This window comes from Anabrus simplex, chromosome 1, assembly GCF_040414725.1.
Source record: "Anabrus simplex isolate iqAnaSimp1 chromosome 1, ASM4041472v1, whole genome shotgun sequence".
Classification (NCBI taxonomy): Eukaryota; Metazoa; Arthropoda; class Insecta; order Orthoptera; family Tettigoniidae; genus Anabrus; species Anabrus simplex.
Window position 1 is genome coordinate 1,802,681,895 of NC_090265.1, and position 12,765 is coordinate 1,802,694,659.

A 12,765-nucleotide genomic window follows, 5' to 3' on the forward strand; every position below is an offset into this window, starting at 1 on the left:
ATCAGCACTGGGAATGTTGATGTCAGCGACTCCTCTTTCCCGGTCGCCAGTCTTGAGCCACACGCTGACAAAACAACCTAATTCACGAGTTCATGAAGACGTCTGAAGTCAACATCTCCGCTAATTCAGACTGCATTAATAGGAACTTTAACGGTTCTGATGAATGGCAATTGGAGTGGACCAACACAGCTCAGACCCTCTTTAGTCGCCAACACCCACCACCTGGTTTTAATCTCCCCAGAAGAACTTCTTGGGTTCTTCTCAACAGAGTCCGTACCAGTCATGGACGATGTGGGTCTTTGTTGCATATGTAAGGTCCCCTGAGTGCGACTGTGGTGAAAAGAAGCAGACCATCCGTCATATTGTCACCGAATGTCCTACTCCGGTCAGCTGTGTGCTTCTGACGGCGTTGTACAGCTTAGATTTGAGTTTATGAACTGTTTTTGAGATTGGTTGATTGTTTAAGGTGTTATATGTACAGTTATGTACTAGCCATAAGCTAAAACAAACTCAACTGAAACACATACGGTACCGTATTTAAGAAGTTCTGTTCCCGGGATATTTCTGACTTTTGTGAATCCAATCCAAAAAAAAAGTAATGCAGACAAAGTTATAATTGTATGTATATAGTGCGTTTTGGCTGAATGCCTTTAGAAGGCCCTGGGTTCGATTTCCGGCCAAATGTATTGTTGGCATTTTGCTGATGCCTGACGAGATGCTAGAGGTAGACGCAATGTGGCTCAGGCGTTGCCCTCCTGACCCCAACTTGCCCATCTCCGAAAACCGCTCAGTGCGACGTAAAGCAATTAACATAATAATGTCGTGGTTGCTGAGGCACTGAATACTGCCGGTAAATGAACCGCCACGAACATCTTCAAACACCACTGGACTGAGCCAGGATCGACCCTGCCAAATCAGCTCAGAAGGCTAGCGCTCACCTGCCACTCAAAATGACAATTACATGATGATGACGATGCTTGCTGTTTAAAGGGGCCTAACATCTAGGTCATCGGCCCCATGTAATAGTAAGTAGGGGCGCTCATCTTGCCGACGATGCGGTCCCTAACTTCTTTGGTCAGCTGCCACCTCTACGGTATCGGGTTTGCGAGGACTCTCTTTTCGCGATACCGTGCCCACACTCCTCGATTTGATTTAGTGATAAAAGATTGTGATTCCCAGTTGTCTCACTACCACCAGTCAGTGAACTGTTTCAGCAAAAGGTATGAAGTGAATAAAATTCATAAAAAACGAATGAGGATATATCACTTTATATAAAATAATGCTAAGAGTACATAATATATTAAATACTTCATTAGAACTGAAAATTAAATACTTATAAATTAACATACTTCAGTTAACGGATTAATAGAGTCACGTACCATTGCAATCTTACTTTAAGTGTGGATGGAAAAATTCTTCACCAAGCGGTACGGGTTTTCTAGCTATAAGTTTTCATTCGGGAGATGTTGGGTTCAAAGCCCGCCGTTCATGGCCCTGAAGATGGTTTCGCCCCAGGCAAATGCTGGGGCTACACTGCTTCCTTTCCAATCCTATACCACACGTGTTAAATGAGCGTCGTTAACGAACAACAAACACAGAGAAAAAGTATCAAACGTAAAACAAGAGTGATAGGTTGTCGGCGTTTTCCGCGTTTGAGCAAAGTAGCTACGTGTTACAGATCACGGAGTCTTATGTACTGCCAAATCCCTCCGTCCTTTCTCCTGGACAGATGTGTTTAATTCTCTCTGACTTACCCGCCGGTGAATCACGACACATTGATAGGTCTCCAAGTTCAGCCAACTTTGAGTGATCATAAAGTCAGATTATTAAGTAATCGGTCCAATGATAGCAGGCGAAAGCTAAGTAGGCCTACAGAATGTAGAACGAACGGACAGATTTGCCAAAGCTGTTTTTCGTAAACTCTTTTATAATATAGATTCTGATATATGTGATTGTCATCTTTAGTAACATCATTGCATGCAGCCATGTAAAGGAGTGGAATCGGAGGTAAGGCTTTTTACGGATGATGTTATTCTCTATAAGAGTGATAAATAAGTTACAAGATTGTGAGCAACTGCAACGTGACCTCGAAAATGTTGTGAGATGGACAGCAGGCAATGGTATGTTGATAAACGGGGTTAAAAGTCAGGTTGTGAGTTTCACAAATAGGAAAAGTCCTCTCAGTTTTAATTACTGCGTTGATGGGGTGAAAGTTCCTTTTGGGGATCATTGTAAGTATCTAGGTGTTAATATAAGGAAATATCTTCATTGGGGTAATCACATAAATGGGATTGTAAATAAAGGGTACAGATCTCTGCACATGGTTATGAGGGTGTTCAGGGGTTGTAGGAAGGGTGTAAAGGAGAGGGCATATGAGTCTCTGGTAAGACCCCAACTAGAGTATGGTTCCAGTGTACGGGAACTTCACCAGGATTACTTGATTCAAGATCTGGAAAAAAATCGATGTTCAGGGTGATTTCCGACAAAAGAGTAGCGTTATAAAAATGTTGCAAAATTTGGGCTGGGAAGACTTGGGAGAAAGGAGACGAGCTGTTCGACTAAGTGGTATGTTCCGAGCTGTCAGCGGAGAGATGGCGTGGAATGACATTAGTAGACGAAGAAGTTTGAGTAGCGTTTAAAAAAGTAGGAAAGATCACAATATGAAGATAAAGTTGGAATTCAAGAGGACAAATTGGGGCAAATATTCATTTATAGGAAGGGGAGTTAGGGATTGGAATAACTTACCAAGGAAGACGTTCAATAAATTTCCAATTTCTTTGAAATCATTTGGGAAAAGGCTAGGAAAGCAACAGATAGGGAAACTGCCACCTGGGCGACTGCCCTTAATGCAGATCAGTATTCATTTATTATTATTTATTGTTTGATTACTACCTGTCCAACCGCTACTATTCTCTGGTATACACTCTTTCATTCTCTGTCCTTCCTGACGTTCTCAATTTACTCAACAGATGGCAGAGCGTACATGCTGCTCTGAGAAAAAAGTCTATGTACAGCGTATCCTTATTTTTGCCATACGAAATAAATAAATAAATAAATAAATAAATAAATAAATAAATAAATAAATAAATAAATAAATAAATAAATAAATAAATAAATAAATAAATAAATAAATAAATAACAATAATAAATAAATAAATAAATAAATAAATACAATATCATTATAGACTGTTATGCCTTTCAGCGTTCAGTCTGCAAGCCTCTGAGAATATACTAAACGTCGCCACAATCCTTGATTTGCAACTAGTGTTGTAGCCTCATTTAGTTCTACACCTCTTATCTTTGAATCGTTAGAAACCGAGTCTAACCATCGTCGTCTTGGTCTCCCTCTACTTCTCTTACCCTCCATAGCAGAGTCCATTATCCTCCTAGGTAACCTATCCTCCTCCATTCGCCTCACATGACCCCACCACCGAAGCCGGTTTATGCGTACAGCTTCATCCATCGAGCTGATTCCTAAATTAGCCTTTATCTCCTCATTCCGAGTACCCTCCTGCCATTGTTCCCATCTGTTTGTACCAGCAATCATTCCTGCTACTTTCAGGTCTGTTACTTCTAACTTATGAATAAGATATCCTGAGTCCACCCACCTTTCGCTCCCGTAAAGCAAAGTTGGTCTGAAAACAGACCGATGTAAAGATAGTTTCTTCTGGGAGCTGACTTCCTTCTTACAGAATACTGTTGATCGCAACTGCGAGCTCACTGCATGAGCTTTACGACACCTTGATTCAATCTCACTTACTATATCAACATCCTGGGAGAACTCACAACCTAAATACTTGAAATTATCGACCTGTTCTAGTTTTGTATCACCAATCTGACATTCAGTTCTGTTGAATCTCTTACCTACTGACATCAATTTAGTCTTCGAGAGGCTAATTTTCATACCATACTCATTGCACCTATTTTCAAGTTCCAAGATGTTAGACTGCAGGCTTTCGCCACAATCTGCCATTAAGACCAAGTCGTCAGCATAGGCCAGACTGCTTACTACATTTCCACCTAACTGAATCCCTCCCTGCCATTTTATACCTTTCAGCAGATGATCCATGTAAACTACGAACAGCAAAGGTGAAAGATTACAGCCTTGTCTAACCCCTGTAAGTACCCTGAACCAGTAACTCATTCTACCATCAATTCTCACTGAAGCCCAATTGTCAACATAAATGCCTTTGATTGCTTTTAAGAATGTACCCTTATTTCCATAGTCCCCCAAAATGGTGAACATCTTTTCCCTCGGTACCCTGTAATACGCTTTCTCTAGATCTACGAAACATAAATACAACTGCCTATTCCTCTCGTAGCATTTTTCAATTACCTGGCGCATACTGAAAATCTGATCCTGACAGCCTCTCTGTGGTCTGAAACCACTCTGGTTTTCATCCAACTTCCTCTCAACGACTGATCGCACCCTCCCTTCCAAGATGCCAGTGAATACTTTGCCTGGTATACTAATCAATAAGATACCTCGATAGTTGTTGCAATCCTTCCTGTTCCCTTGCTTATAGATAGGTGCAATTACTGCTTTTGTCCAATCTGAAGGTACCTTACCAACACTCCACGCTAATTTTACTACTCTATGAAGCCATTTCATCCCTGCCTTCCCACTATACTTCACCATTTCAGGTCTAATTTCATCTATTCCTGCTGCCTTATGACAATGGAGTTTATTTACCATCCTTTCCACTTCCTCAAGCATAATTTCACCAACATCATTTTCCTCCTCCCCATGAGCTTAGCTGTTCGCAACACCACCATGATAATTTCCTTTTACATTGAGAAGATGTTAAAAATATTCCCTCCATCTCTCCAGTGATTTCCTGGGATCTATTATGAGTTCACCTGAATTACTCAAAACACTATTCATTTCCTTTTTATCTCCCTTCCTAAGATTCTTTGTTACTGTCCAAAAAGGTTTCCCTGCTGCTTGACCTACCCTTTCCAGGTTATGACCAAAATCTTCCCATGACTTCTTTTTGGATTCAACGACGATTTGTTTCGCTCTTTTTCTTTCATCTGCGTACAAATCCCTGTCTGCCTCGGCCCTTGTTTGGATCCATTTCTGATAAGCCTTCTTTTTACGTTTACAAGCAGCTCTCACTTCATCATTCCACCAAGATGTTCGCCTTTTCCCATCTTTACACACAGTTGTTCCTAGGCATTCCGTTGCTGTTTGTACTACAGCATCCCTGTATGCCACCCATTCACTTTCTATATCCTGAACCTGCTTATTGTCTACTGTTCGAAACTTCTCACTAATCATATCCATGTACTTCTGTCTAATTTCCTCATCCTGGAGATTTTCTACCCTTATTCGTTTGCAGACAGATTTCACTTTCTCTACCCTAGGTTTAGAGATACTTAGTTCACTACAGATCAGATAGTGGTCTGTATCATCGAAAAATCCGCGAAAAACTCGTACATTCCTAACAGATTTCCTGAATTCAAAGTCTGTTAAGATATAGTCTATTATGGATCTGGTACCCCTAGCCTCCCATGTGTAGCGGTGAATAGCCTTATGCTTGAAGAATGTATTCGTAACAGCTAAACCCATACTAGCACAGAAGTCCAGCAAACGCTTCCCATTCCCATTAGCTTCCATATCATCCCCACATTTACCAATCACCCTTTCGTATCCTTCAGTTCTATTCCCAACTCTCGCATTAGCACTATTCTATCCTTGCTGTTGACCCTGACCACGATGTCACTCAATGCTTCATAAAACTTGTCAGCTTCATCCTCATCTGCACCCTCACATGGTGAATACACGGACACAATTCTAGTCCTAATTCCTCCAACTGACAAATCTACCCACATCATTCGCTCATTTACGTGCCTAACAGAAACGATGTTGCGTGAAGTGGTATTCCTGATAAAGAGCCCTACCCAGACTCAGCCCTTCCCTTTCTAACATCCGTCAAGTACACTTTATAATCTCCTATTTCTTCCTCGTTATCTCCCCTTACCCGAATATCACTTACTCCTAGCACATCCAGATGCATCCACTTTGCTGACTCAGCCAGTTCTACCTTCTTTCTTCCATAAGCCCCATTAATAGTGATAGCTCCCCATCGAATTCCATTTCATTCGTCAAGTTGTTTCCAAGGAGTCCCTTGCCTGTCAAATGGGAGTGGGACTCCGTTACTCCCATAGGTCCGAGGCTTGCTTAAAGTGTTCTGAGCTCGGTAAATTCATGAAGCAGGATGCTACCCTACTTGCACATAGTCCAAGTGAGGATCTCTCCTCTAACAGGTTATGGTCCACCGGTGAATTGTATAGTCCTAGCTGCCTGAGCACCAGGAGGGCCAGGACTCAGAATATGTCCGAGATGCCCACTCCCATTCCATAGCAACTGGTATCCCGACTCTCAGGACCACTTACTAGGCCACTCAGCCGTTGCCCATGGTTCACGAACTAGGACGTGACTACAGTAACCCACAAACATGAACCACAATAAATAAATAAATAAATAAATAAATGAATAAATAAATAAATAAATTAATAAATAAATAAATAAATAAATAAATAAATAAATAAATAAATAAATAAGTCTATGTACAAACATACATTGTCTGAAAACACCAATCGAAGGATTATCTAGCTAAAAACAGTTCTCTGCCCGGCAAGAAACGCTCCACCGAGACTTACCTATGAGTTCACAAGACAACTGTTCTGTATGGAACTGCGATTGCAACAACTGCAAAGCGTACAACACCAAGCTTTACATCAAGAACTTCAGGATAAAAAAGGAAATATGTGGACACATTTTTACCGAACAGACCTCAGAATGTAACGACCTGCGGCAAATGATAACGCTCTTCTTATAAATGTTCACAAAACTGTTGAAAATAATACGACCACACGGCTCCTCTACTATCCAATTTGTGTGAAAACGAACAAGTGACCAGTCCACGAGACTCCCGGGGCGAAAACTACTCGTCTGTTTCAGGGGAAGTCTCTGGTCTGCTACAGTGTGTATGTATGTTCAGTCCGTCAGCGATTCCGCTGGTGCGATCCTCAACAGCTCTGCCATCAGCTGTCATAGATGGCCTAGGTATCACTGAAGAGGCGTACTAGGGAATTGAGGAGTGAGGTAGTTTCCCGTTGCTTTCCTCACCGAGCCAGAGTTCCTATTACATATCAGTCTACCAAGCCCACTGAAATGCATGCACCAACCGACCCTATGAGCAACATTTTCACACGATTCATAGCAGGGACAGGCTGCATTACTAGCATCGGTCATACCTCAGTCACTTTGATATTGTCAAAGACAGAGACAGATCAATGAAAGTAACAAAATTGCTCTAGCCCATACCAGGAGACATAGTGCACTGTGAACACTAGGTCCTGCCATTCTGCTACACTAGCGGGGGGAAAAACAATCTGGCTCGGAGGTGATTTTTACCTGCCGTCGGAGCTAAAACCCCCTCTTCGCTACGGGGGGGGGGGGAGGGTCGGAGAGCTATGCTATTCACATATAAGCCTTCTTAACAAACGGGCCCTTTCAGGGGTTTAATTTAGAGGTAAATTAGTAAGAAAAAGTTTAAATTTGGAAAAGGCCGAAGAACATGTATTTATTTCCAGTTAAATCGGGTCATAAGTGATCCAGACGAGTCGGCGGCTTCTTGGCCCTCATGACCTGCTTTAAGTGTAGGATGCCAGGGTCGGTTGTATTACTAGAGAGGATTCTAGTTTTGGCCGTCTTATCTGAGTTCTAAGAGTCGGAATACGAAGTTCAGTTGGTATCCTCAGATAACGAGCTCTAGTCATCATGCGGAGTGTCTTATTTTGTATGACTTGTAATTTTGAAAGAGGAGTTTTTGCAATATAGCCAGGATGGGCCTGATACATACTCTCTTAATGCTGGTAGAGGTTTTAAAGGCTGTGTCTCCAGGACATAGTTCTGTCCATTGTTAGGCCGAGATATTTAATTTGGTTTGTCCAAGACACGGGGACTTTATTTATAGTAAGATGTTCGAAACTAGACCGCCGCTTGGTGAAAACAATCGGTTGGGTTTTATCGTCGTTATTTTCACCTTGTTACGTTGGCACCACTCCCTGAAGAGATCTATCGATTGTTGCAACCAGCGAACGGCATACACATTTTGTTTCGGGCTGGTATAAATGGCTATGTCATCCGCGTATTGCTGGACCACGACACCATATCTTTTTGGTAGATCGTTTACGTATAGGCCATAGAGGGTGGGACTCAGCACTCCGCCCTGTGGGACTCCGGCTCTGAGTGCCCTTGGGGTGGACTGCTCTCCCTCACAGGAAACAAAACATTTGCTGTTAGTCAAATATGTCTAAAAAATTTTGACAATGTATTTAGGAACTTTATACAGTTCTAGGAGCTTTAGAATTAAGTTATCATGCCAGACAGTGTCAAAAGCTTTCTCTATGTTGAAAAATACTGCTGGCACGCTACGGCGTATAGCAAACGATCTTACTGTGTGAAGCGCAGTACCGCAAGAGGGCAGCCGAATTGTTCCGGTTCCAGTATGTTGCGGGGTCCTAGGTAACTATTGAGGCGTGTGAGAAGAAGTCTCTCCAATATTTTTGAGATGCCTGATAACAGGGTTAGCGGTGTATAACTTTGTGGGAAAAGTCTATCCTTTCCTGGCTTCGGAATGACTATCATCCTTGCAGTCAGGAAAGTATTACTAGGTTATATGGCAGCCATCACCGCGAGACTTCTCCTCATTTAGGTTTGTTATAACCCTGCGAACCTCACGATGTCTGCCGTCCATTGTCTTTTGAAAGCTAAGGCTTTTCTGCGTACCTCACGAGTCCGTCGTTCGTTTTCGTCATCGTTGTCATCAGAAAGATCGTGAGTTACGCATTGACTTTCAGTTGAGTCAGCAAAAGCCTCAACTTTATCGTAAGGGGAGAAGACCAAGCCGTTTCGGCCGTGAATACCACGCCGGGGTTCCTTGGTTCGAGTCAGACTGCGAGTAATACGCCAGAAGTCACGGTCTGAGTCTGCAAAATTCCTCCCATCTCTCAGTCTTACGTTCCAGAAAAACATAGGAGTGTAGGAGAACTTCCATTTGTTTCTCTCTGATTTGTGTCGTATAGAGGAGGGTTTTAATCGCACCTTCAATTTTCCTTCCATCTGAACATTCTACCTCTGTAGCTCTCGTCTTGTTTCACTGTCGCCGAGCTTTCTAACCCCTCAAGACACGCCTTCATTAAGGTCACGACTCCTCGTCGTGACGTGACTTACGTTGGACGTAAAGCAAAAACAGAAGTTTGAGTAAGGAACGGCTGGATGTGATGTCATGTCTAAACTAGTGAATCGACCGCCGCAACGTGCTATAACTTCCATAGACAGATAAACACGGTCTTTCCTCGTGGGCTCACACTTTACGCTACTCTTCAGTCAACAGGCTATATTGCTGGAAAAAGACCTCGAGGAAAATCTAGAATTTCAGAAGTCTTATGGCGACGATAGGACAGGAAGGGGTTAGGAGCAGCTGTGGCCTTAATTATGAACAACGGTACAATGTACCTGCTATGCTGCCGATAGTGGGGTTTGAACGCACTATCTCCCGAATGCAAGCCCACAGCTGAGCGCTCGGTCATGAAACAGATCTCAGAAGACATTGCAGAGGAAGGCAGTCGTCAGTCGGAAGGCGCAGAAGCATTTCGTGCGACAGAAATGCGTGATGATGACTACAGCACACTCTTCATGTAGTCATCGTAGCTCCAACGAAATTCTTAAATATTATACATTCCAGCCACGAAAGCCAAGCATTACAACTAAGAATGCCACCACGAAGACCTCCTGGCACTTGTGTGATTGGGCAGCAGTCGTCTTAGCAGGCGTCACTGGTTTTTTTCTTGTTCGATTGATTGTTATAAATACTTGGAGAACCAGTTACCGTGTATTACCTAGGAACTAGCAATATCTGGAATCTCGACTTGCTGCTCACTTAATGTCGCGCTATAGCGGCCATGTCTTTTAAACCAGCATTTCCCTGGTTAACCATTTTCAGGGCTCCCGAATTTGGGATTCAAAGCCACTATCTTCGCAATCCAAGTTCACAGCTGCACGGCCAATTTGCTGCGTAATCCTAAAATATGAACCAATGTTCTCTTGTAGAGCGCTCAGTCTGTGAGCTAGCTGCTAGCTCAACTGTCCTGTAAACATAGGATGTCATCTCTTCTCAGCCCCCAGCGACTTCGTTTTCCTGTATTTTCATAAAATCTCTTCTTTCCTAGGTCTTAACTAAGAAAAGAAACGGTATGCTATTTCTTGTAGTAACACGCGTTAATACTGAATGAAATGCTCTAATGTAGTCAATAAGTAACATATTAAAGTACAGACTAGTTACACAGTTCAAAAAATTAGGGGAATATATTTTGTAACGTCTGGTATGTGAACGTTAATTTGGTAGATGGGGTTCCAATGGTCGTACAGCATACCTTGAGACCTTACCTACTCAGGGTATGTCAAATCGAAGTTATACTCCATGTGTAGGCGTAGCCATGCATTAAACTGCCAGGTGCCCCTCAAAACAAAGTGAATAGCGCTGCGTCCGTGTGTCGTTGTGAAGAACACAGTGTACTGCCGTTGCACGTCAACCAGCACATCGCATGAGACATCTTAATAAGTCGCAAGGGCCGTCACTTTGATCCAGCAAGGATGGACTTTCTGTCGTATTGCTGTGCATCTCTCCGTCAGTTATTCAACGCTTATGGAATCGCTACAACAGTTCACAAAGAGGGTTGGACAAGGTCGTGGACGCATGACAACCCCACATCTGACCATCTGTGCGTTGCGGCGTCGTTCAGCAACTGCCAGAGAACTACAACAAGACGTCAGGAGGGTCACTGGAGTCACGGCGTCTGACCAGACAGTAAGGAACAGGTCCTTACGACCCAGACGTCCTGTTCCAGTGCCCGTTTAGCGCAAAACCATCGCGCAGCTCGTACCCACGTCAACTGGCAACTTCGCCAATGGACACCTGTGTTGTTCACAGACGAGTCCAGATTTTCTCTGACACAGCGTGATGGACGTCAACGTGTATGGAGACACCGTGGTTAGCAGTACATGCCAAATGTCATGTCATGAAGTGATCACGAAGCTGTTTTTGTGGTAGTTAAAAATAAATGTGATAGAAACGAAGGTCTTAAAAGAAGGACTGTTAGGCAGTACCATATGACTGATAAAGCAGGTATGAGGCAGTTTCTAAAAAGTAACTATGATCGGTGGAAAACGGTAAATAAAAATGTAAACAGACTCTGGGATGGGTTTAAAGAAATTGTTGAGGAATGCGAAAACAGGTTTGTACCTTTAAGGGTGGTAAGGAATGGTAAAGACCCACTATATTATAACAGAGAAGTAAAGAAACTAACAAGGAGGTGCAGGTTGGAAAGAAATAGAGTTAGAAATGGCTATGGAAGTAAGGAGAAATTGAAGGAACTTACTAGAAAATTGAATCTAGCAAAGAAGGCAGCTAAGGATAACATGATGGCAAGCATAATTGGCAGTCATACAAATTTTAGTGAAAAATGGAAGGGTATGTATAGGTATTTTAAGGCAGAAACAGGTTCCAAGAAGGACATTCCAGGAATAATTAATGAACAAGGGGAGTGTATATGTGAGGATCTTCAAAAGGCAGAAGTATTCAGTCAGCAGTATGTAAAGATTGTTGGTTACAAGGATAATGTCGAGATAGAGGAAGAGACTAAGGCCAAAGAAGTAATAAAATTTACGTATGATAACAACAGTGGCGGCTCGTGGATATCAGCAGTGGGGGGCGCGCCTTAGTTTCATAATTCCACAAATATCTCAAGTTCTTCAAACTATTTTATCAAGATACACACTTCGAACACTATACGGTGCAATGCATATGCAATTATGATGATTATGATGATGTTGATGATGATGATGATTATTATTATTATTATTATTATTATTATTATTATTATTATTATTATTATTATTATTATTATTGTATGTATGTACAGTCTTCAGCCCTAAGGATGGTTGGATCCACAAGAGCTCCGCGATCAGCTGTCACAGATAGCCTAGTCATCACTGAAGAGGCGTACTAGGGAAATGAGGAGTGAGGTAGTTTCCCGTTGCTTTCCTCACAGAGCCAGAAGTTGCTATTACATATCAGTCTGCCAAGCCCACTGAAATGTATACACCAACCGACCCTATGAGCAACATTTTCACACCATTCATAGCAGGGACTGGCTGCAGAAGGAATGGCATTACTAGCATCGCTCATACCTCAGTCACTTTCATATTGTCAAATCCAAGGACAGGACAGACACAGATCAATGAAAGTAACAAAATTACTCTAGCCCATACCAGAACACATAGTGCACTGTAAACACTAGGTCCTGCTGGCAAAGGCAATATTATTATTATTATTATTATTATTATTATTATTATTATTATTATTATTATTATTATTATTATTATTATTATTAATGCAATTTAGTACAATATAGTGCATACCTTCATCCTCTGATCACGTTCTGGTCCAGCGGTTACCGTTTTTGGTTGCTCTACAGGAGGTCCCGGGTTTGATGCCCAACTCAGCCAGAGAAATATGAAGCATTGATAGCATTTGGTTCCTGCTACCCCATCCTCGACATAAGAAGTAGAAAATCACCTAATGCTGTGGGTGGAAGAGCGTAGAAGAACTGACCACCCTGCCGCAAATAAAGTCCTGCACAGGCTGCCTGTTCTCTGCATGTCTCTTGTTCCGATTCCTGGCGCTCAGTATG